Source organism: Chiloscyllium plagiosum, unplaced genomic scaffold (assembly GCF_037043375.1).
Source record: "Chiloscyllium plagiosum isolate Xiang-an unplaced genomic scaffold, Cpla_swu_hap1 HiC_scaffold_9, whole genome shotgun sequence".
Lineage (NCBI taxonomy): Eukaryota > Metazoa > Chordata > Chondrichthyes > Orectolobiformes > Hemiscylliidae > Chiloscyllium > Chiloscyllium plagiosum.
Window position 1 is genome coordinate 38,940,160 of NW_028270147.1, and position 26,519 is coordinate 38,966,678.

The following is a 26,519-nucleotide window of genomic DNA, read 5'->3' on the forward strand; positions in this document are numbered from 1 at the left end:
CCCTCAAACTCAGCACCGCCTTCCTAACCTGCAATCTTCTTCCTGACCTCTCCGCCCCCACCTCACTCCGGCCTATCACCCTCACCTTGACCTCCCTCCACCTATCGCATTTCCAAAGCCCCTCCCCCAAGTCCCTCCTCCCTACCTTTTATCTGAGCCTGCTGGACACATTTTCCTCATTCCTGAAGAAGGGCTTATGCCTGAAACGTCGATTCTCCTGTTCCTTGGATGCTGCCTGACCTGCTGCGCTTTTCCAGCAACAATTTTCAGCTCTGATCTCCAGCATCTGCAGCCCTCACTTTCTCCTGCAAAATGTAAGACCATGATGGTCAAGTATTTCAGGCAAATATATTACTTACAGCTATTACTAACTGGATCTTGCACATTAATCCACAATAGATAAGTCCTTAGCAGTGTTAACCTTAGGACATAATAATTCCACTGCTTTGCTGACCTGGTAAGTTATGACTTTTATATGTGTATTTAAATCTCTTCACCAGTATATCAAGCAGGCGCTTGGTGATACAATGCCTAATGATTCAGCTTCTTTATTTCACATCACAGGAACAGACAGTAATGGTCAGAGTCCCTCAATTCCAATTGGTACAACTTATCTCTCCATAAGAAATTAAATGTAATGAATCAACTACAAATGTACAAATACATTTCTAAGAGTATTCAGATTAAGGAAGTAGAACTCTTAGCATTAATAACGCAACTCTAAAAATCAAGTGAATAAAAACAAACAGTCTTAAACTAAATAACATTTAAGAATCAGGTCAGGCAAATAAACTTTCCTATTTGGCAAGAGATGCCTTTCTTGACTTAGTTCAGCCACCTGCAGTCTGACCCTGCAGTATATCATAGAGAAACAGGTGTGACAGTCTGACTTTTAATTGTTGCTGTAATTACTGTCAAGAAACTGGCTCCAAAAAGAATGCTAAAATCCTAAAAGTGAATCATACTGTTTCCTTCATTTTCTCTAAAGTTAAAGAAAATCATTGGGAGGTTAGAGCTTGCCAAAGCTATACGATGTATAATCCCCTCGCCCCATCATTACCATCACTGCCCACAGTAACCCCACCTGTCAGTGCCCTCCCAAACCCTGTGTACATCTCCATTTCTGGCTACCTGTGAACCCCTGGTTTTGATGCTCCACCATTGTCGGCAGTGCTTTCAGTTGTCTGAGCCTTCAGTCTCTCTAAACCTCTCCATTTCTCGGCCTCTCAACTTTGAAGCTGTTTCTAAAAATCTATCTCTATGCGTAAGCTCTTGGTTGTTTTGTTTCAATAGCTCCTTAATAGTTATCGTGACAAAGTTTGTTTAATATTCTATCCTGAGATCCTTCCTTACAAACCTTTATTAAGCTGAACACTCATATAAGTCCAAATTGTTTCTACAATGCAAGGTAGAATTATAAAATCCCTACAATGTGGCCATTTGGCCCATCAAATAAACACTGACCCTCTGAAGAGCATCCTACTCAGACCCAAACCCTCTACCCTATCCTTATATTTCCTCTGGCTAATCCACCTACCCTGCACAATATGGGACACTACGGAGCAATTTACCATGGCCAATCCATCTCACATGCACATCTTTGGACTGTGGGAGGAAACCACACAGAGAAGGGGAAAACATACAAACTCCACGTGGACAGTTACCGAAGGCTGGAATCAAACCGAGGTCCCTGGGATGTGAGGCAGCAGTGCTAACCACTGTCCCAACATGTTACAGTAAACAAAGATGGGCTTTTGAGGATGGGGTGATAGCAGTGGTTTCAAGGATTGAGGAATAATGATTGAGACAAGGAAACTATACACAGAGGGTAAAAACAATGACTGCAGATGCTAGAAACCAGAGTCTAGATTAGAGTGGTGCTGGAAAAGCACAGCAGTTCAGGCAGCATCTCTATACAGAGTTCTATATAGTAAGGGTGGAACAGGCAATTCAGTAATCAAAGATCTTGAGAAAACAGGAAATAGGACTCCCATGAAGAAATGAACCCAGTGAGGTCTCAGGTGGCATTGGGAAGACATGAGAACAATATAAAGCATGAGGAAGAATAGGATACAATAGGGATTGCAAATGAAGAACTTTTGAGTTGAAGAATTCAATAATATCCTCAAACTTGACATTTGAGGGCAGGAATGAGTTGAACTTTTGAGGGATCAGAGGAGGTGGGGAGGGACAGCACTCAGGGATTGTCCTTATCCCTAATTATCACTAGACTATTAGACTAATTTGGCTTTTGGAAAGATGGGGAGAATAGAAAAAGAGGGAAAATGATAGGTTTTCTCAAGATGGTGGTTTTCAGATATGAGAGCATAGAGTTAAGATTATACTGGAGTTTATGGGCCTGAACAACATTGAGAGGAAAAAATAAAGCCAAAGGCACAACTGAGAATGTGCAGCACGACAGCATTATCCCAACAAATATGTATTTAGAAGGAGGGCTTGGAGTCTTCAAGCATGGACTGTGACAGCAGCTCAGTGGAAGTTGTGAAAAAATGTTTTTATGGTTGAGAAATACATTATTCAGGAATTATTCTTACTTTATGTGCCCTCTCCTCCCCCATACAACCTTGAAATGATAAATAATCATACCCATTCAAGACAAACAGAGATTACTGAACACCTTACACCTATCATCACTGACAAGAAAGGAGAGCACCATAATTACCCTGAGTACTGTCTGGAAAAATAGATGAACAAAAACTCAAGATGAAACTGGAGTCAAGAAAATTATATGGCAAACAATACTTGCAGAAATAGGACTTATTTTCTATTCTAAGGTGTTGACAAATGTTTCTTCTTTTACACTTTTTTTCTTTTCTCTTCCTTCTCCTGCTTCCAGCAACTTCACGGAATCATATTTTCCATTTTTGTGTGTAAGTGTGGGGGCAAGTGTGATAGGTGGCAACTAACTTGCTATCGCCAGTGACCTATTGCCTGCCAAGCCGCTTGCTAGGAGCTAATAGGCAAAGCCAGGATGACTTTCTCAGACTATCACAGGTCCTGTCATTGGTGTCCTGGTTCGCAAGAAGCTTCTGATAAGTTGAGTCATGGCTACTATGTCCTGAAGACCATCAGCAAAAGTCAAGCTTAAGAGGCTATCCCTTTGCCCACTATTTTGCTCAAAATAGAACAATTGCACCCCCACCATTCCTGCACCAGCCTCAAACTAGCAGGTTTCCCCACTCAGAAAACTAACTTCCTCACTTCCCAGGGAGCCATTCTCTCTTACTGGTAAACATTTTCTCCATGTCCACTGTATCCAGACTGCTCAGTATTCTATAGATTTTAATCAGATCCCGCCCCCCTCATCCTTGTAAACTCCATCGAGTACAGACCCACAGTCTTCAACCGCTCCTCATATAATAATCTCTTCATCCCCCAGATAATTTTTGTAAACCCCCGTGGGCCCCCTTGAGGCTTATCCTTGGAGGGGTCCAGTACACCCTTCCTTAGATATGGGATCCAAAACTGATCATAATATTCCAAATGTGGTCTATCCAGAGCCTTAGCGAACAACTGGATTTTTATGACAATCTGACAGATTCATGGTCAGTTTTACTGCTACCAGCTTTTTAAGACACTGTGTCTTTTTTATAGTGAATTCAAATTCCCAAGCTTCCATTAATATACTAGTTCAGTTATGCAGGTGTCCACCATCCCAAATGGCATTGCACTATCATACCATGTGTGAGTAGCTGTGCTAGGTATAGGAACATGATTTCCTCATCCAATTCCATGACATGATTTACTGTATTATGAGACATAGCTTCAGATTTTACACATACATGTTATATGTATAATTTGTTGACTGTGTTTTATACACTCTCATAATAAATATAAATGTTGTTAAAAACTAACATTTGAAGCAATCAGATGCCTTTTATACAAGCAATAGTTTAGTTTTTGTACTAATGAAAATGCCAAATATTTCCTTGTACACTGTCTCACCTCCACCTAAATAATTAATTCCTTTCTCTGCCAGTACTTAATTGTAAAAAGCTGTCTTGTGTGAATTCAGTGCACTGAGGGTTATTTAATCTGAAACTGTCTTAGTAATATGTAATTCCACCAAGGAAACAAGAACAAACTCTACTGTATGAATCTAGCCTCTATATAATTACAGTAGATCAGATCAAATGATTAAAGCAAACTGAGGTCATCATCATTTTCTTCCGAGTTGCACAGAACCTTTAGTCTTTACCCATCTTATGAAAAACCTTTAGACCAACGTTGAAAGACGAATTGGCTAAATTAGACTCAGTTCCCAAATAACTGATGTAGACCAGGCTATAAAAGAAAGTTGAACATTCAAGGTCCTTGTGTTGCAAGAGCACATGTTGAATTGTTATGTTGGATCTTTTCCCATTTTAGATTAGATAGACCAGTTTTGAATAGTTATCTTTCAGAAGGGACGTTACATCCCATAAAATTGACCTCTTTGTACTCAGTCCCTGTAATGCTCTCCCGTGTTAAACACTGCAGGAAGATCCCTCAGTTATTGAGTTATCAGGACTATTACAGCACAGTACTGCTGACAGCACGGACAATTGCTCATCTGATTAAAAAAGAACCTTTCTGAATTGGCCTTCTGATCATTGAACGAAGTCAGTTTGACTAAGAGGAAGAAATTTCTTGAGACAATCTACTGAAGTACGTGCAAAAAGCCATGTAAGCATGGGTTATTCATAGAATTTAATAGAGGAAATACATCAAATAGCAGGATCTTTAAGATATTGTTTTAATAAAAAACATAAGTTAAATGTTGTCATTTTATAGTGGTTTCGAAACAGACATTCATCAAAGGTGACTTTGAACATGCAGACCAGGAGTATTTCATAACACTGACTAACAAAATCAACAATATTAGTATATGAAAATATAAAAAACATAAAGAAAAGTGTCAGCAGAGTACTTCTTGACAAAGATGTTAAGGTTCTCCAGGGTTGGATGGTTTTTGGATCACAACTTTATGTAGCCTCAAACACTGCTATAGCCCAACTATTTTGAATGCTAAAGGAGGCAAAAATTCTAACCTTTTCTAAGTGACAAGAAAATTCATAAGAACTGAAGAAATAGGCTACTCATACCTTCAAGTCTTCTCTGCTGTTTGATAGGATCATGGAGGATCTACTAAAGGCAATAAATCTACTTTCCTGAAAATGTGTTGCTGGAAAAGCACAGCAGGTCAGGCAGCATCCAAGGAGCAGGAGAAACGACGTTTCGGGCATGAGCCCTTCTTCAGGACTGTCCTGAGGTGGGGTAGGGCTAATTGCAGGGAATGTAGGTAGCGGCGCATGGCTGCAAGCGTGGAGCGGAGGATCCGGAGGGAGGTCTGTTGCTGGAGGCTTCGGATTTGTTGTAGGTACTGGTTGTCCTGGTTGGTCTGAATTTAGTCCTGAAGAAGGGCTCATGCCCGAAACGTCGATTCTCCTGCTCCTTGGATGCTGCCTGACCTGCTGCGCTTTTCCAGCAACACATTTTCAGCTCTGATCTCCAGCATCTGCAGTCCTCACTTTCTCCTAGAAGAAATTCACTTTCCTGCCTATTTCCCTATAACCTCTAAAACATTGCTGATTGAAAATCTGTTCAACTTCAACTTGAATATATTCAATGACTCAGTCTTCACTGCTCTCTGACAAATAATTCCAAACTAATAACACTGAGAAAAGAAATTCCTTCTCTAATTTGTCTAAAAATATTTGTCTTCCTTGAAAGTGGAGTCACAGGTAGATAGGATAGTGAAGGCGTTTGATATGCTTTCTTTTATTGGAAAGAGCATTGAGCATTAGAGTTCAGAGGTCATGTTGCAGCTGTACAGGATATTGGTTGGGCCACTTTTGGAATATTGCACGCAATTTTGGTCTCCCTCCTATCAAAAGAATATTGTGAAACTTGAACGCGTTCAGAAAAAATTTATAAGGATGTTGTCAGAGTTAAAGGATTTGCGCTACAGGGAGAGGCTGAATAGGCTGGGGCTGTTTTCCCTTGAGTGTCGGAGGCTGAGGTGTGACCTTATAGATGTTTATAAAATCATGAGGGGCATGGATAGGATAAATAAACAAGGTCTTTTCCCTGGGTTGGGAGAGTCCAGAACTAGAGGGTATAGGTTTAGGGTGAGAGGGGAAAAGTTTAAAAGGGATCTATGGGGCAACTTTTTCACGCAGATGGTGGTGCATGCATGGAACAAGCTGCCAGAGGAAGTGGTGGAGGCTGGTTCACTTGCAACATTTAAAAGGCATCTGGATGGGTCTATGAATAGGAAGGGTTTAGTGGAATATGGGGCAAATGCTGGCAAATGGGATTAGATTAGGTTGGGATATCTGATCAGTACAGACAAGTTGGACAGAAGAGTCTATTTCTGTGCTGTACATCTCTATGACTCTATGTCTAAATGGAAAACCCATTATTTTAAGACCGTGTCTCCTAATTCTTCACACAACAAAAAGTCCTGCTATAAGAGAAATTCCTAGTGCAGCTCATCGTATTTTGTGAATTCTCTAATATTGATCACTGTAAGGTAGACTTGCCACCACCCATTCTTTCAGGCAGGTATCTACAAAGGTACTTTGGCAGTATGAAAGAAGAAAACACTTGACAGTCTCAGTAGATAGGTTTTTGACTTAGATATAATGTAGCTTATCACATGATACCAACTATATGCAAGTTAAATTAATATGATAGACATTGTTACAGAGACTATGAGGAAAGCCTGAAAGGTAGGTCTTACTTCTTTGAATTCTTAAAGGTTTTCTCACCAACTAGATATGAAATCATCATAGTGGTAGTGTTAAAGGTACACCTCAGCATTAACCCATTCAGACTCTACCCAGCCAAGCCTCTTTCTATATTTCAATAAGTTCATCTCTCTTTCATCTAATCTAAGTATAGGCTTTTCAACCTGTTCAACATTTCCTCAGAAGACAATTGTTTAATTTCCTTTGCTAATGAATTATGAGCTAAAAAAAGAATGGGAGACACTGTTTAAAATTAGGGAGATTTTACTAAGGGATAGCTCCGGTTTTAAAAATTGTACAGAGTATGTTGTAAATTATTCCAGGATACAAAACAACACACAATGTTGCATATTCCTGGAACAGTGTGAGCAGAAGTAGATACCCTGGAGCTGAAACTACTTTGCAATAATGTCTTGGTGATCTCCTGATCAGGTGACCAAGGCTTTCTGTGGGGCCAGATTAGTACAGAACCACCTAACATGCAAAAGAGAAAACATGAAAAAACCACTTGGTGTCTCTCTCTCTTGTGTAGAGGCATCAGAACGTCTCCAGTAAAAGTGAGCTGTCTTCCACTCACTTTTTTCTACAAATACTCTATTAAAGAAGGAATGCACTTCCTTTAGAGGTTTAGTTCAGTTGGCTAGACAGTTGGTTTTTGAAGCAGTGTGATACCAACACTTGGGTTCAATCCCTGCACTGGCTGAGGTTCCATGCAGGACTCTCCTTCTTAAATTCTTGCCTCGCCTGAGGTATGATGGGCATCAGGTTAAATCACCACTGCCATCTCTCTCTCACACAGTTTGGTAAGACTATAGCGACTTGACAATGCCTTCAAAGACAGTTTGTCACCCAATGAATGCAAGAGAGCAGTGTTGTGTAAACCATCTTGTGTCAACAATGAAGAGCTAAAAGGAATCAAGAGAATGGAAAGGAAGAAATGCATTGCATCCTGTGGTCCAGACTGCAGCTGTCAAACAGTGCTTTACAGAATTCTTTTTTTTTGCTTACCATCCTTAATATCCATGTTTGTCTGTCTTTGTGTGTCTATGTATTTAGGAAGGGAAAACAAGTCTAAATTTTTATGAATTAGTCATTCGTATTTCCTAATTGATTAAAGACAATTTGTGCATAATAAATTTTCTTGTTAAGTACAAAAACATTTTTCAGTCAGTAAGTTGGGGACTTGGTGGGTCTAGTGCACTTCCCAAGTGAATCATGACACAATTCTTCATTCCAGCAATCAATCGAGTGAACCATCTCTGAACTGCTTCCAATATATGCACATTCCTCCTTTCATAATAAGACCAAAGCTGTGTACAGTACTCCATCTGCAGTCTTGTCAATACCTATGCAACTGTAACAAGTCTTCCCTATTTTATACCCCATCCCCCTTACAATAAATAGCAACATTCCATTGATCTTCCTAAAACTGCTTTTTAACTTTGTGATTCACATAAAAGGCCATTAAGATCACTCTCTACTGAATCCTGTAGTCTCTCTCTAACTGAACTCATATTCTACCTTCCTGCCAAAGTGGATAATCTCATAGTTTCCTACATTATATTTCATCTGCCATCCCTTACCCACTTACATACCCTATCTGTATCCCTCTACATGCTCATTAGCCCAGATCTTCCAGTCTCTAGACAGGCAAAGACTAGACACAGCATAAAAGATGTATGTCAAGCCCCCATAGGAAGTTCTCATGTGCTCATTACACAGTTATTGCCCAATTTGAAAGTTTAAACTTTTAATCAGCAATTACTCAGAATCTGAAACACCTGAAAAAGTCATCAACTCTTGATTCAGCATGTTTTAAACTAATTACTTGCATGGATAAGTAATCAGAAAACCTAGATTGATAACCACTTTAACACCTGGCCAATTGTACAGCAGCAGGGTCCTGCCACAACCACCACACTCATCCTCGAATCAGTGAGGGTGAATCCTCCAACCATCACATAGACCACCCTACTTCTCAACATTTGATGTGATACCCCTTCCCAGCCGATTCCTCTCCCAGCCCAAATACCAGACAACCAACCACTCAACCTGATGTGCTTGGAAATCAAGTCCAGCCATTCCTGCTCATGTCTCTCAACCATTTAATAGCCACCTGACAATCTCACTCATTAGTTATCACACTCACCTGCCACACCACTTATCAATTATGCCACCCCAGCAACCATTTATATCCCTCCATTCAAAACCTAGCTGCCACCTGACCACTTCACCCATTTCCCTGCCTGTTTCTTACCCACCATACACTTTAAAAATCACCTGCTGCTCCACCCTTCACCAAATTACCTGTTAACATATCCTCTCAGAACCTGGAACCTTACTTAATTGCCACTCTAACCTCCTCAAACACTAAGCTGCCACCTTGCCATCTTGCTTCTCTGCCACTTAGCCCACCTGCCACCCCACCCATCTGCCATCTTGCCCACCTGCCAACCTACTCAGTTGCTCCCCCACTTAACTGGCATACTATCCTCTCAATCACCTGGAAACCTACAGTTTCAAACACTCAACTAGCACCCTCCACCCAACTGCCAAAATATTCTCTAAATTAGCTGTCACTCTACTGCCTCACCAATTTCCTGCCACCGTATACCCTCATCAACCAATCTGGTACCCTACATGTACCTACCTTTACTCACCTCATTACCTACTTGACACACTAATCCTTCACTCACTTACTTGTCAATCTACACCCTCACACTACTCTTCACATAAACACCTGCCATCTCTCAGTAGCTTGTCAAAAAAGGCTTTGAGAATATTTGAAGATTTTGCTTTTTAGAATGTAGCATCTATTGCTGCAAAGGATGTGGCTTCTGGGAAGATTCTCTCTGACACTACTTACATAGTTTTTCTGGATTGAGTCTGTTGGGATGAATCCTGGATTGGAAGATGGCTCAAATTCTCATAAAGATGAAAGGGTTAACTTTTGTTGATCTGGGTCAGAAATAAGGATTCCTACATAAATTAGAAGATTTAATATATCTGCCTCACAACTTGTTTTCTTACCTATCCTTATATCATCAGCAAATCTGGTTATAATACAGACTGTCTTGTCAGCTAAATCATGAATATAGATTACAAATAATTGAAACCCCAGCACTGATTCCAGCATTAGTCCATTAGTTACAGTTGTCACCCTGTAAATAACTAATTGTCTGACTTCTCTATTAGTTGTTGCTAGGCCAATCGTTTATCCTGCTAATATATCATCACCCCCCAACATGATTAACTCATTTTATTTGACAACTTACTAAACACCTTAGAAATAAAACTACACTACATTTACTTGTTCCCTTTATAAGGAAAAATATTACAAATTGTGAAAATCTGAAATAAAAATATAAAATGCAGGAAATACACAGGAAATGCAGGTCAATCAAAATTCATAAGCAAGAAGTACTGGTATGGAGAGTTTGCAAAGTATTCTTTGCCAATTTAATCTCTCATCTAAGAACATTATAAACACAGATTATGTTACAGATCAAAAAGATATGGTGTTGAAGGATTTTGTCTTACACTCATCAGACAAAAGCAAGAATGCAAAATTTCAAATAGTCACAGCAATTTATACTACAGGAGAAAAGGGTGATGATTTGGGAAGTTAACTTTGATTGGCTAAGTTGCTGCAAAAGAGAAAATCATAGGGAATTATAGACCCTCAAAGATCCTGGGTAATCCACAAATGTGCAAAGCTTATATATACTTCTTATAGTTTACAAAGGATGGACCCGTGCATAGCTCTGTATGTCACTATTAGCAAGCGTAAATGAGCCAGTTATGAGCTTGACTGATTATTCTAAATTGGTTGTTAGTGCAATTTTTAATACACTAGTAATTGTTCACCAAGTGCTGCCTCATTGCACAACAATATCTGACATTTTGGTTTTTCAAGTACAGGCTGTTTGAGTATAGTCTATTCTCTGCCTATTACAATAACCAAAGTAACATGTTGTTTAAATGGATCAGCTATTCTCTGAGATATATGACACACATACTTGACATAGCGCCATCATTGAAATTCATATGCAACATTGTTCAATTGTGCAGTAAGGAGAACATCTTAAAAATTGAAAAAACTGTAGATGCTGTAAATCCGAAACAAAACAGAAATTGCTGCAAAAGCTCAGTAGCTCTGGCAGCATCTGTAGAGAGAAATTAGAGTTAACGTTTCAGGTTGAGTGACCCTTCCTCAGAATTTCCTCACAATTTTTGAAGCAGAATATCTTGTTGGACTTACAGCAACATCAAGTTTGTGGAAAATATCTCCTGAATAGCATAGGAACAGTGTGAAATTACTTCCTTAAATTGTTTAAAGGTTTAGGATAATTTGCAGAGTAATCTGATGTAGAAGAGGTACTTTGCAGGTCTGAACATTGTGTTTTTTGACCTATTTGTGAGTTTGCACACTAGCTTTCTTCCTGCTCAACTGGTGTGGATGAGAGGACTATAGTTGCCATTGTGAAGGCCTCCAGCTTCTGGAGCTCTGCTTCTAATGGTGCTGTAGTGCTAAATGTTTCAGTCGACAGTTTTATGTTTTCTTGTGATTTTGGATATTCTGGTAAGACAATATGAATTGCTGTTTTGTAGCTACTCCAAAAAGTTGATTGTGGAGCTGTCTGCCGTCTTTGTGTTCACACTGTGTTTTGGTGTTATGAAGGAAATTTGAAGTTTAATGCAGAGAGAGCCAAATGTGACTTTATTAGAAGAACCTAACAATGATAATTCTGTGTGTGTCCTTCTCAATGGTACAGGTCAGAGTTGTGAGGTACATTTACGCAACCTATAGACAGGAGATAATCAGTAACAACTTTGTTCAAAAGAATCTTTGGCTTTAAGAATGATAATTCAACAAATGCCTTAAACCAAAACATCCTGTCGCCTGATTTGATTAAATTGAAAATGGCTGTTGATTACTGCCAGAATAAGTTCTCACTGGCATATCATGTTTTTCAGTTAATTAAAAAAAATATGAAAGCTAAACAGACTGAAATCTAATATTAAGTGACTTCTGCAATGTCTTCGTGTTGACAATTTTCTTGCCTTTCCCCATTCTCTGTATATCATTTAAAACAACTCATTTTTACCAACGAAGATTCATACATGGGGCAATGTAAGTAGTATGTCATTCATCTGTGCCGAATAAATGGCGAATATTAAAAGAAAGTATCCAACCAGTTATTTTTTATTTAAATTGCTTTGCTAAAAGGCCATGCTTAACCTCAGATTCTGCCCTCCAGATTTGTCACATTTAAAACAACATTGAAATATGAGCTGAAGAGTAAAGGATGGCATTATCAGATTTCATCTGAAAAGAAAATTTATTGCAGAGTGCTACATATCACATTTGTGCGAATGAGTTGTTATGTGTAGTTGGCAAGCCACTAGCTTTATGCTAGTTGTCTGCATATATCACAAGACTGCTTGAATACAGAGGATTTTACTATCTGTAAAATTGCAATTCAAGGTTGATTCCCGTAACTAAATATTTTACAATTGTGTTCTATTTTCAGAATTGACGCCAATATTAGCCCCTCAGGACTTTGCACGTACAGCATTTCATTTAAAGGAAGTATCAGGTAAACCAAAGTAAAATTCAATTCTCTACAACATGATTTAGTAAAGGTGGCACGTTCTCTACTAGTCCAACTGTCTAATGGCTTCATTTTCTTGGCTGTTTATGAACTTGTGAGCATTCAATAAAATTTTGCGACATTGCAAAACTTTGGACTTTAAGTGGACGTTAAGTTTCTCAATGGGTATTCAATGTGCTTTATGAATTTGTGTCATATTCCTACCTTTTTCTTATAGCCTTGAACATTGGCCCAGACTGTGCATTGGCCAGACAGTAGTTATTCCAGCTTAGATCAACGGTGAGCATAGGAATCCTGCAGAATCCTTATCATAGCGTAATCCAAGGGAATTGTATAGGAGATTGAATTTTCCACTGAACAATTCCTTTAAGCTTGGAAAGACTTTACAGGGTTCCAATTACATTAAGCTAAATAGTTACTCATGATATGTTAAACTATTAAATGCATAGTTTAGCTCCTGAGTAACCTCTCTCCCCACCTCAGGGACTCAACATCCCCTACAAATGGGACCCAGCACCATTTGCCCTGGGACAGGACACACACTCACCTGCTGCTATCAGACCCTACTCAACTCTCCCACCCCACTTCAGTACCTGCTCTGACATGAACCATCAACACCTTCTCCAGCCCAACCTGACCCAACCCAGCATACCCTAACCACCCTCGACCTGACACCACCTCCCCCCACTTCCTGCCTTCCCGCTGGATTCAATTTATCTGACTCACCCTGATCTGTTCTAAATACTGCATTATTTACCTTGAACCTTGGCACCTTACCCACTTGGAAACCTACCCCCTTCCAAATTGGCTTTCCACTTAGCCCCCTCCTCAGTTAACATCCTATCCAGCTAGCAGCCTACAAATCTGACACCCTATCTGACATCCTACTTCTCGCACCCTGCCCTCTCCACAGCTGGCATCCTTCCCAGCTGGCATCCTACTTGCCTGGCACCCTGCTATCCTGCTATCCCCACAACCCATTTGGCATTCTAATGTCCAGCACCCTAACAATCACACTTATGTTATGTACTTATGGTTTGACAGCATCCAGTAATCAAACAGATTACTACAATTGAGGTCCTGTTTGTTAATTTTCTACCTGGTTGCCTAATCTCTGTTACAGAGACTATGAGGAGAACTTGGATGGTAGGTCATCCCCTTTGAAATCCTAACCTGTTCTCTCACCAAAACCAAATGGCACCAGTAGGTGGTACCTGAGGCACCCCTCAGCATTAACTCTTTACAACAGCAGATGCGAAAAATGGGATAATCTAAGAAGAAACAACCTTCATGTTATTGGTTAACATGGGAGGGCAGGTTTCTCTCCATTGGCAAAGTGGATCATTTGGTTTGCAATACTGATCCAGGCCACTCCCAAGCTCCACTGGATAGCTTGATAAGTCTATACAGGCTTATGACTCGTCTGCATGCCTTTTTAGGTCTCCATGTTCAACAGAAAAGTTTCTAGCAGTGAGTTTTCTGCCCCTTAGTTCCTAACTCATTTTTCCCTCCATACTTATCTTCTAATCTAGAGATTAGTTTATTCAGTGCAAAGAACAAGGTGGGAAAGAGCATCTAAGTAAGAAATTTATAGCTTCAGTGTGAAGTAAAGAACAAAGATTTTAAAGGTAAGTTGAAAAGGGTGAAACAGGTGAGATTTTCAAAGGACAAGATGCCAGAGGAGTAAATGGAAACAAAAAGGTGGGATCTGGTAATGAGGATCTCACAATGACTATAATGCCTTGGGTGGGTCAGGTGATGGAAAATATAGCCAGGTCAGAGACTTCAGACAGGGAAAGATCATAAACTAAGTTTCAGTCAACACCATGTTGTTAATGCAATCATCCACAATAATGTCAGGGATAGCAAGGGCTTTGTTTAGAAACGAACAGATTCTGGAGGGAGATTCTGAGAATCAGCCATGGGAGAGATCAGAGGGGTGGACAGGAGGATGGCAAGATTAACCTCCAGCAAACAAGCTGAATGGGAAGGTTGGTGGGATTGCTGATGGGGCAAGTGGGGCTGTTGTTCATTAGAAGACAGTGATAGGTGCTTGATTGGGCCCTGCAGAGATTGCTAAGACAAACAGAAAACTATTGGGTGTAGAGTGAATCAAACCTTAGAGTAGGGGAAGGTAAATAGCCAAAATGTGAATTAGGTAATAAGGAGAGAAGGGAAAGTAATCAAGAGAGAAGAAATTAAAGTCGACCTTGCAGCTGATGAAGGATGAGTGAAAGCTAGAGAAAGTTTCTCTAAGACATGCAGGGATTGATTAGCAGAGCAGAATCTCTACAGCCAATGCAGTCTGATAAAGCAGCATAATTCTGATGAATGCAAGAGTTTCCAAAACTAAATACTACAGTTAAAACACAGACAAGGAACTGTGAGTACTGAATAATAGACAAGAAGTGGCAAGATTAACATCAAGCAGGTGAGCAATCACTCAAAAGTTGAACAGTGGCTTCAACTTAAAATTCGAACTAAAATGCATCCACTGCTGGAACTAGGACAACTTCAGCTGAAAAAAGAGAAGATTAAGGGAGCCAGAGCAAAGAAAGGCAACTGTTATAACGAGAAGAGGAGCAAATTACTGCAGATGCTGGACTCTGCACTGAAAACAAAAAATACGGAAATCACGGCAGGTCAGGCAGTATTCATGGAGAAAGATCAAGCGAATGATTTGAGTCTAAATGACTCTTTATCACAGTTCTGATGAAGAGTGCTCTAGACTGAAAATGGTAGCTTGCTTTCTCTCCATGGATGCTGTCTGACCTGCTGTGATTTTAAGTATTTTGTGTGCTACAATCAGAGCACAGACAATAATTCCCAAATGATTATGATTTGAGACAAGATCTCCCAAATTGTCAAGCTCCCTAGTGAGGAGGGACGAACTGGTTCCTCTTCTTTAATCACTTGTTCTCTCTGTTGCTTACAACAATGTAATTTACAAAGGATCTCACCCTTGTGGAAATCCTTCTTGACTGAATTAATTTATGTTTTAGAAGGTGCCAATTAAACCAGGTTTCCTTGAATTAAAGTGGGTTAATTAGTTATTAAATGCAAGAAAAAAATAGTAACACAACAGACATGCGCACATTAGAAATGAGAAATTAGTGGGAAAAAAGAGAAGCATTAAAAGATATATATGGGCCCATCTCTATGGGTCATTAGTGAAGTGTAGATGGTAGAACATTGTTAGTTGAACAGTCAATTCCAGAATTCTTAGCTTTGCAGGTTATTTGAATTTTTTATGTCCTGGATCCTATTGACAATGGTTGTCTGACAGCACTCAGCTCAAGAAAGTCCTCACTTTGTCCTGTTTGCTGTTGACCAGCTGACTGGTGAGCTGGATTCTAGCATTCAGAGCAAGAAATTCTCTTATCTGCAACACATGGATGAACTAGTGACTGGTCCTTTGACTTGCACTCACACCCTGGTCAATGCACATGAGTACCTCAGCTCAGTCGCACACCTATTTCCACAGGCATACCCACACTAGCACACCTATTTCCACAGGCATACCCACACTAGGAGTCTATCAGTTTTTAGTCCCTGTTTTTGAAGGGAAAAGTCAAAATATTTCCCTCACCCAAACTGTTATCTTTTCTCCCGCCATATTCATAATCTAAGATTATAGCTCAGTTTGCAGTGCATTTCCTCCCTTTGCAGCTTCTTTGACACCTGCAGTTGTGAAATTCCAGAGTTTCTTTCTAGACAGCCATGAACTTACATTTGCAGTCATTTTGACTGAAGTAGTACTCTTTTAAAAAGTTGTTGTTGGAATTTGAAAGATCGATATGTTCTTGGATAATCCAGGATTCTGATCTGTGCTCACTGCCCAATGGATAGAAAATTATTTAACTCCAATTTTTTTGCAAAAATTTATTGTCAAACAACTAACCTAAAGTTAGTGAGAAACAGAAACGGACATTGAAAGCACTGAAAAATATTTTGAGTGACTATTTATTTTGTCAGAATTGAATCAAACAGGTTGCAGTGCTATTATCAGTGTTGCTTTGTAAACAATAGGATTACTGATACCAATGATCTGATGATGGTTGCTGACAGTGCATGCTCACTGCCAATTATTTCTGATTGCATGCATATGCACATGCACAATATTATGCTGATTTTTAAAAATTAAAATACATGTATGATTTCATACTTCATTTTATTTTGCTATATGCTCTTCCATTAATTTAAAATTATTTTTAGTTATTTGTAGCATATTTGTCACTGTTTTTACAAATATGTTGAGAGATATCACTGCCAATGCACATGCTCCTGCAAGCCCAGCCTTTTCTTAACATAATTGAGGCATTCAAATATTCAAGAATGATGGACACTTTTCAGGAATAGCACTCTTAAGTGTGCCAAATTTTCCCATGATTTACAGATACGTTCCACACACAAATCATTAACTATCCAGAGTGTATACTCACAATACATTTAAAACATGATATTGTGATAGTTAAGAGCAGCGCTAAGATCACACTGAAAGGAAGCTATCAGCCCTGAGTAATTGCAATGTGATACACAGGTAAATACAACAATGATTCGTGTAACATGGAATTCCAGCATGCAATTCTGTCAGCTCCAAAGCCTAATATGTGCTGAGGGAGGATAGTAATGACATTTTTTTTAACTTACTTGTGGATTATGGGCATTGCTGACTGGCCAGCATTTATTGCCCATCCCTAGTTATAGAACATAGAACATAGAAAAGTACAGCACAGAACAGGCCCTTTGGCCCACGATGTTGTGCCGAGATTTAATCCTAATGTAAAATATCGTAACTTAACCTACACCCCCCTCAACTCACTGCGATCCATGTGCATGTCCAGCAGTTGCTTAAATGTCCATAATGACTCTGCTTCCACCACCATCAATGGCAACATATTCCATGCATTCACAACTCTCTGCGTAAAGAACCTACCTCTGACGTCTCCTCTATATCTTCCTCCTAATATCTTCAAACTATGACTTCTCATACCAGTCAATCCTGCCCTGGGGAAAAGTCTCTGGTTATTAACTATCTATTCCTCTCATTATTTTGTACACCTCGATCAGGTCTCCTCTCTTCCTCCTTCTCTCCAGAGAGAAATGTCTGAGCTTATTCAACCTTTCTTCATAAGGCAAGCCCTCCAGTTCAAGCAGCATCCTGGTAAACCTTCTTTGTACCCTCTCCAAAGCCTCTGTATCTTTCCTATAGTAGGGCAACCAGAACTGGACACAATATTCCAAGTGTGGTCTCACCAGGGACTTGTAAAGCTGCAGCAAAACCTCGTGGCTCTTAAACTCGACCCCCCTGCTAATGAAAGCCATAACACCATATACTTTCTTAACAACCCTATCCACCTGAGTGGCAACTTTGAGGGATCTATGTACTTGCACACCCAAATCCCTCTGTTCCTTCACACTGCCAAGAATCCTGTCTTTAATCCTATATTCAGCATTCGAGTTCGACCTTCCAAAATGCATCACTTCGCATTTATACAGGTTGAACTCCATCTGCCATTTCTCAGCCCAGCTCTGCATCCTGTCCATGTCACGCTGCAGCATGCAGTAGCCCTCTATACTATCGACGACACCTCCAACCTTCGTGTCATCTACAAATTTACTAACCCACCCCTCAACCTCTTCATCCAAGTCATTTATAAAGACTACAAAGAGCAGGGGCCCAAGAATAGAGCCCTGTGGGACCCCACTCAACACTGACCTCCAGGCAGAATACTTCCCATCTACAACCACTCACTGCCTTCTGTCAGCCAGCCAATTCTGAATCCAGATAGTCAAATCTCCCTGTATCCCATACTTCCTGACTTTATGAATGAGCCTACTATGGAGAACCCTATCAAATGCCTTGCTGAAGTCCATATACATCACATCCACTGCTCGACCATCATCGACCTGTCTTGACACCACCTCAAAGAACTCAATAAGATTTGTGAGGCATGACCTGCCCCTCACAAAGCCATGCTGACTGCCTTTAATCATACTATGCTTTGCCAAATAGTCATCAATCCTATCCTTCAGAATTCTTTCCAAAACTTTGCTGACCACAGACGTATGACTGACTGGTCTGTAATTGCCAGGAATTTCCCTATTACCCTTCTTGAAAAGAGGAACAACATTCACCTCCTTCCAATCCACCAGTACGACTCCTGTGGAGAGTGAGGAGGCAAATATTCTCACAAGCAGCTTAGCAACCTTCTTTCTCGCTTCCCGGAGCAGCCTAGGATAAATCTGGTCTGGCCCTGGAGACTTATCAATCTTAATGTTTTCCAAAATTTCTAGCACATCAACTTCATCAATCTTGATCTGGTCAAGACAGCATCCCAGCTCCTCTAAGTTTTAATTTACAACAAGTTCCCTTTCCTTGCTGAAAACCGAGCAAAAAACTCATTTAGGGCTTCCCCTTGAGAAGGTGGTGGTGAGCTGTCTTATTGAACTGCTGCAGTCTACCTGCTGTAGGCTGACCCATAATGCCATTAAGGAGGGAATGCCAGGATTTTGTTCTAGCAACACTGAAGGGATGATGATATATTTCCAACTCAAGATGGTGAATGGCTTGGAGGGGAACTTGCAGGGGGTGGTGTTCCAATTAATTAGAATAAAATTACAGAGTGAAGCTTAAGAAATGTCTTTCCAAACAAATTTGGTCTTCTAATACTAGTTATGTGACTAATATTAAAAATTTGATTGTTTTTACTACTACAGATCTTTTTGCCATTTTGATGGAATTTGAAATGAGGCATGATGTTACCCCTGGACATGGCGTCCAGAACATAAGGTCAAGGTCACAGGGTATGCAGAAGACCATGTCAGTCTGAGGTGAAGAGAAAAGTCTTCATTCAGGGGGTGGCGAGTCTGTGGAATTATCCACCACATGAAGGTGTGGAGACAAAGCCACTGAATAGATTTAAGTAAGAAATAGATTTCTGGAAGCCTGTCTGTGTGGGGTTTGCACATTCTCCCTGTGTCTGCGTGGGTTTCCTCCCACAGTCCAAAAATGTGCAAGTTAGGTGAATTGGCCATGTTAAATTGCCTGTAAAGTTAGGTGAATGGGGTAAATGTAGGGGAATGCGTCTGGGTGGGTTGCTCTTCGGAGGGTTAGTGTGGACTTGTTGGGCCGAAGGGCCTGTTTCCACACTGTAAGTAATCTAATCTAATCTTAAAATGTGAAAAAATAAGAGGAGTGCACAGGAGTTTAGAACTGTCATTGAGAATCAACCACGGTCATGTTGACTGGGAAAGTAACTTGATTTGATTTGTTATTATTACATGTACCCAGGTAAAGGTACATGTTTTGAATGCAGTATAGGCAGATCATTCCATACAAAATACATTTGGGTAATAGATCAGAGTGAAGCGTACGATGTTGCAACTGCAGAGAAGGTGCATAGAGAGTGAAATCGATATTAAATTTAAAATTTGAGAGGTCCATTCAGACATTAATAACAGCAGGCAAGATGCTGTTCTTTAATCTCTCTTGATGGCTTATGATAGCCTTACTCCCACCCTATCTTCTTTGTCAGAACTTTTTTTTATTCATTCACATGATAAAGGCGTCGCTGCTGGGCCAGCAGTCATTGTCCATCCCTCATTGCCCAGAGGGATTGCTGTGAATCTCAAGGCACATGTAGGCCAGAGCAGGTAAGGACAGCTGATTTCCTTCCCTAAAGGTTGTTTGTGAACCAGTTGGGGTTTTCCTTACAATTAGTTCTAAAATTTTAACTGCAGATTTTTATTGAATTCAAATTGCACTGTTTGCCATGGTGGAATTTGAACCCAAGTCCTCAAAACATTAGAAGGTGTTTGAATTAATAGCCTATCAATAATACCCCTTTGCCATTGCCTCCTGACTAGATTAATAAGCTGTGAAATATAAAAATGTTGCACAATGTCCATACAACAGGTGAAATGTGACAAAGCAATATTGAGATGTAACAAAGAGCATTCTAAATATAATGTACTGAAATCTTGAAGTCACCATCCTTACAATAGCAAGTTAGAACATGTAACATTTCATGCCCTCTCTCTCTTTAGAAATAGACTTTAAGCTATTATCCATGCATTTAGTGCTGCAAATTAAAATGTAGTCTTACCTCATGTAAAAGCCAAGTTTAACTGTGGCAAATTTACTTAAAATGTATACGGATCCTTGAACTTAAAGACCAACAGTTCTAAAAGAAACTGAAAATGGTTAAATGGTCTTCAATTGTAAGTATACTAGGGTTACACACTGATGCTTTGGTTTAAGGGAAAGGCAGGGTTGGCGCTAAATTGGTTTTAATGCATAGTTGGCAATAGGTTTCATGGAAGTCACTTAACTCCAGACAGCAACAGAAGCTCCTTTGATGTGAATTTATTATAGTCATAAAGATCAAGGATCCTGCTACAGAGTGAGAGGGAAGATTTCTTATGGAAAAGCTTATTGCAATGTCATGCTTTCTCAAGCCAGGACAGCAAAAAGAGAAAATAAAAGCAGATTGTTCAAATCTTAAGCATTATTCTTTTCGAGAACAGGATGATCTGAGATTTAAGATCCACTGTGTGGCTTTGTTTGAGTGCTAAAATCAACGAGGTAAAATTGAAAGTGACATTGACACATGGTATAACCACAGATACCGGCACTGATCCTATCAGTTGGAATCAGTAATCACAAGAACAAAGCTTAGGTGTTTTCAATAGTTTCCTATTAATTTTTACTATGCAACACATACATTATTTACATTATTTGAACACTGTACCATTCCTACTTCCCTCCCATTCCCTCCCTTTATTTTTTGTCTGCCACTTTTTATTCTTGTCACCAATTTTTCCACTGGCATTATGGTAGGATATTATTGTTTTTGTCTGGTTTTCTCACCATGTGACTGCAACTAATGTTTAAAGTTGTGGTCATGTATTATCAAATGCACAATGAATAGATAATGTGTAATTGTTTGAAATAAATCACAACTCCTCTCGCTGAGGCTCTTAGCTCTCAAGACATCATGTGGTATGGGCATCACTCACTGGGCCAGCATTTATTGCCCACCCTGGTTTCCCTTCAGAAGGTGATGGCAAACTGTCTTCTTGAACTGCTGCAGTCTATTTACTGTAGATATGCCCATAATGCCATCAAAGAGAGAGTTCCAAGATTTTGACCCAGTGAACCAAAGAAACAACAATATATTTCCAAGGTAGGATGGTGAATGGCTTGGAGGGGCATTTGCAGTTGGTGTTCCCATGTATCTACTGCCCGTGTCCTTTTTGATTGGAGTAGTCATGGGTTTGGAAGATGATTTCTCAAAAACTTGGTGAAATTTCACAATGCATCTTGTATTTAGTACACACTGCTGCTGGTGGGCATCTGTGGTGGAGGAAGTGAATGCTTACATGTGTGACGCCATCAAGTAGACTGCTTTGTCCTGGATGACATCAAGCTTCTTGATGTTGTTGGAGTTACACTCTTTCAAGTAAGTTGGAAGTCCTCCATCACACCTCTAACTCATGTTTTGTACATGGTGGACATGCTTTGGAGATTCAAGATGTGCGTTACACATTGCAGGATTCCTGCCCATGACCTGCTGTTGTAGCTACAGTATTTATATAACTAGGTAAAAACAATGACTGCAGATGCTGGAAATCAGATTCTGGATCAGTGGTGCTGGAAGAGCACAGCAATTCAGGCAGCATCCGAGGACAGGCAAAATCGACGTTTCGGGCAAAAGCCCTTCATCCTGATGAAGGGCTCTTGCCCGAAACGTCGATTTTGCCTGTCCTCGGATGCTGCCTGAATTGCTGTGCTCTTCCATTTATATAACTAGTCCAGTTCAGTTTCTGGTCAATGGTAACTTGCAGGATGCTTACATTGAGGAATGATAAGACTGTTGCAAATGTCAAGGTCAATGGTTAGATTCTCTCTTGGAGATGATCATTGCCTGGCAATGTGTGACAAATGTTACATGCTACTTATCGGCCTAAACCTTGTCATTATCCAGTTATCAGAGGAGTCACAAATGGTGATCAACATTGTTCAATCATGTGTGAACATTTCCATGTCTAATCTTATGATGAAAGGGAGGCTATTGATGAAGCAGCAGGGGAACCTGCTGAGGAACCCCTGCAGAGATGTTCTGGATCTGAGAGAACTAACCTCCAACAATGACAATTTTCTCCCTTTGCACCAGATATGACTCCAAACAGTCGAGAGCTTTCTCCCAATTCCCAGTGACTTAAATTTTGCTAGGGCTACTTGATGTCACTCTCAGTCAGATATGACCATAATTACAAGGGCAGACACTTTCACCACACCTTTGGAATTATGCTGTCTTGTCAATGTTTGAATCAAATCTATAATGAGATCAAGAGCTGAGAGACCCTGGTTTAACCCAAACCGGGCATAATGTGAGCATCTTATCAATCAGCAAATGTTGCTTAATTGTGCTATTGATGACACCTTCCATCACTTCACTGATAATTGAGTGTGGGCTGATGGAGAGGTAGTTGGCCTGTTTGGATTTGTCCTGCTTTTTGTGTACCGGACAAACCTAGGCAATTTTCCACACTGTTGGGTAGATGTCAGCAGTGCAGCTATACTGCAAGAGCATGGCTGGGGGCTCAGAAAGTTCTAGAGGACATGTCTTTATTACTATTGTCAAAATGTTGTCAGGGCCCATATCCTTTGCAATATCCGGTGCTTCCAGTTACTTCTTGATGTCAAGTGGAGTGAACCGAATTGCCTGAAGACTGGCATCTATGATGATGGGGACCTCCGTTAGAAGTTACGATGCATAATCCACTTGGTTTAAGATTGATGCAAATGTTTCATCCTTATCTTTTGCTCTGGTGTACTTGGCTCTCCATCATTGAGGATGGGGAAGTGTGTATTGTCTCCTCCTACTGTATAGACTGTATAAGGCCATGGTCAGACTATGTTTAGAAAATTGTGAGTAGTTTTGAGCTCGATATCTAAGGAAGGATGTGCTGGCCTTGGAGGAAGTCCAGAGGGGGTTTACAAGAATGATCCCGGGATGAAGGACTCAACATGTGAGGAAGAACAGGACATTTCCAGAGATGGTGATTGTGTTGTCTGGGACTATTGAGTGGAAGGTATGATTCCGTATGATGATTCAGGCTAATGCATAAGCAGTCTGTGAGATGGCCCTCTTCGTTTTGGCACTAAATGTTAGTAAGGGAGGATTTGCAGGGATGACACAGTTATGCTTGCCAGTGTCATGTCCAGGTGGTCCATTTTATTTCATTCCCTTAATTGAGGCATTTAGCAAATTGATACAACTGAATGGCTTGCAACGCCATTTCAGAGGGCAGTTAAGAGTCAACCACATTGTTGTGGGCCTGGAGGCAAAACCAGACCAGGTAAAGATGGCAGGTTTCCTTCCCTAAAGCGCATCAGGAAACCAGATAACTTTGTAAAATGCCAATGTTTCACAGCCAGCATTAGACTCTTATTTCCAGATTTTTTTTTAATTGAATTCAAGTTCCACTCTCTGCCACACTAGGATTTGAACCCAGGGACCCAGAGCTTTACCTGGTGTCTATAGGGGAGTAACCATACCATAACCTTCCTGTCTTCAAGATAACTTTAATCCTGTGCTATGAAGGTTTGTTTCCTAGCCTTAACCCATGCCTGTGGAGGGATTACCCTCAAGTTCTAACATAACTAATTGTCTCTGTACTGCACAGAGATGCCAATTGTCTTTTGTGACAATGGCTCCTTCTTCACCTATTTCTCTGCAACTTTAAAAAAAGGAGTTTGAATTATGTCATTTTGACTTTAAACCAAGAAGTCAGTTGGCATATGCTTGTATGCATTATTTAGGAATAACATATAAAGAATATCCTATTCCTCATATTAAGTATTGAAATCCAACTTAATAATACATGGTATCTACTGACAGTAATTGGAATGTGTCTATTTGATAATTGGGAGTGATTAGAAGACTGTCACTTAACAAGATGTTCAAACAGAAAGAGGAACACCTAAAAATATTCTGCTTCCTCTCATGGGGATAGGTTGAATTCTGAACAATGGTTCTGTCACAATTGCATAGCTATTAAAATCTAATTATTGGGGAATCCCAGTATAATTCCATCTCTGACAACTTTATGGTATATGGTAGTAGAGTACAAATCGAGCTATAGTTGTAGGACAAGATTATCAGGCATTATTTACAAATACAAACCATTTACTGGTAAATAATCAAAGTTGTTTCATCTGGCATTTTTCATTAAGCCTACAAAAAGACATTTTTAAGCACCCATGACTAAAATTGCACAGTCATAAATTATATGCTTTCTTTCAAACATTTTAGAGATCAATAGACACCTGAGACATTTAAGTCAACATGTAAGACATCCCAATACAATTCATGAACTTTTTGGAACTGTTGAATCATTTCCTTTAACTGAAATGAGTCTCTTAAAGACCTCGAAAGATTTAATGTTTCTCATACTGTCGCAGGAACTGCAGATCAATTTACCATTCCCCGTCTGTTCCTGGCCCCAAAACCAGAATCAACATCACTATCGCTACAACCAATAACAAAGGAACTGTCAGCTGCTTGAATAGTGCCGGGGTCCCTAGGGCCTTATCAGTTATACTATGTTGTCATCCTTATTTAAAAGCTGATGGCAAAAGCCTTTCAGTGTTAAATGTCCTGTCTATAAGAATCTGCAAAGTATATTATTTTGAAGAACAAAGATACATTGTTGGCACAGCCAACGGAAGATGAAATAACTCATAATTGCCGGAGCATCTTTTTTGTCAGACAAAGGACTCATTGTCAAGGTATTAATAACCATTTCTCTTGCAAAAATACATGATGAGTTCTGTAGAAGGTACAGCGAAGTGATCCGGCTTACTTAATCAAAACTGGCTTGAGGCTTGCTTTGCTGTGGCCTCAGCAATTATTCCACAAGTGAACAGGCTTCTTAATTTACGTACAAAAATAAATTGTTGGCTTAATGTTCACTGCCCTCATGTGTTGCTTTACTTTTCTCTCATTTACTATTTCTTTAATCGTACTCTTGTTACAATTTCTCTATCAGAATTCAGAAAAATGGTTCAGATCAATTTCACGTTTTCTCTCTATATTTGTTAGTATAGCACCATTGTGCAAAGACCAGTTAACTCCAAGAGGCAATGCTCTCATGAATTTTATGTCTGAAGAAATTTTACTGAAACACCACTCTAAGCATATTCTGTTTTGTTGATAAAGAGGAGACATAAGCCAGATAAAGTAGCTTTCTGAATAATTGACCTTTGTGAAAAATCAACCTCCATTTGATAAATTTGGGTATTTTGATAATGGAGAAATTGAGTAACCAGTGTGTGTGTGAACCAGGGATATTGCTGCATATGTCTATTGTACCTGGACATTCATTGTAATTGTCAGGTTTTAAATATTTTATTTTGTATTTCAATAAATCATATCAAGCCTTGTCCACACCTTAAGTCACAGTTTCATTATGAAAGTGAGTTGTGAATAAGGTACCCAGAGACTGAAACAAGAATTGCTTAGTTTGCATTGCTGATGTCACCCGTCAGAACTGGTGACAAGCTACTGTTGGTTCTAATGTTTTGCTGTAGGTGCCTTTGTTAAACCTCATTTCCATTGTAAAAATATATATGTTCCTTCACTGTCCTAGTGGGTATAAGTCTCAGTCAACAACAGTCTCAGCTGAAACTCATCGTTCAAATGATCCCAGATTCAGGCCTTTCTTTGTGTTGAATCATGACTAATGCAGTGATCAATACAAAAGTCTTGAATTTGCTGTGATAAAACTATGGGTGATAGCAGCAGGGGAGCCTGCAATAGGATTCACTGACAACCAGGCAGTGGATTTCCTGCTGTCAGGCGTCTCAGTATTTTTGAAAGAAATTTCCCCTGAAAATCCTTGTATGGAGCGGATGTCCCACTTGAAGCCAGCAGCTCTTCAACTGGCAACTTAAGGGCACCAATAGGTCTAAGGAAGGCTGGTTGGCTGACACCTTATCCTCCCAATGGGAGCTCAGTGATGGACAGAAAGGCAATGGGGTAGCGACCCATTTTATCCCTTTTTACCATAAAACACAGACATTAAGAGTTTCTTAGGTGTCATATTTTCAAGCATTTTGAGATTTATCAGTCTCTCATCCATT

The 26,519-nt window shown here is 39.9% G+C and overlaps 1 long non-coding RNA gene across 2 annotated transcripts in view; it reads left to right on the forward strand.

The window, feature by feature from the left end:
* Positions 1–229: 229 nt before the first annotated feature.
* The window catches only part of LOC148149125 (uncharacterized), a 236,805-nt gene continuing 210,515 nt past the window's right edge, over positions 230–26,519 (forward strand). For both annotated transcript variants that reach the window (XR_015758139.1, XR_015758140.1), the window contains exons 1-2: positions 230–457; positions 12,287–12,352. This is a non-coding gene — a long non-coding RNA (uncharacterized LOC148149125). The remainder of the gene's footprint in view (positions 458–12,286; positions 12,353–26,519) is intronic.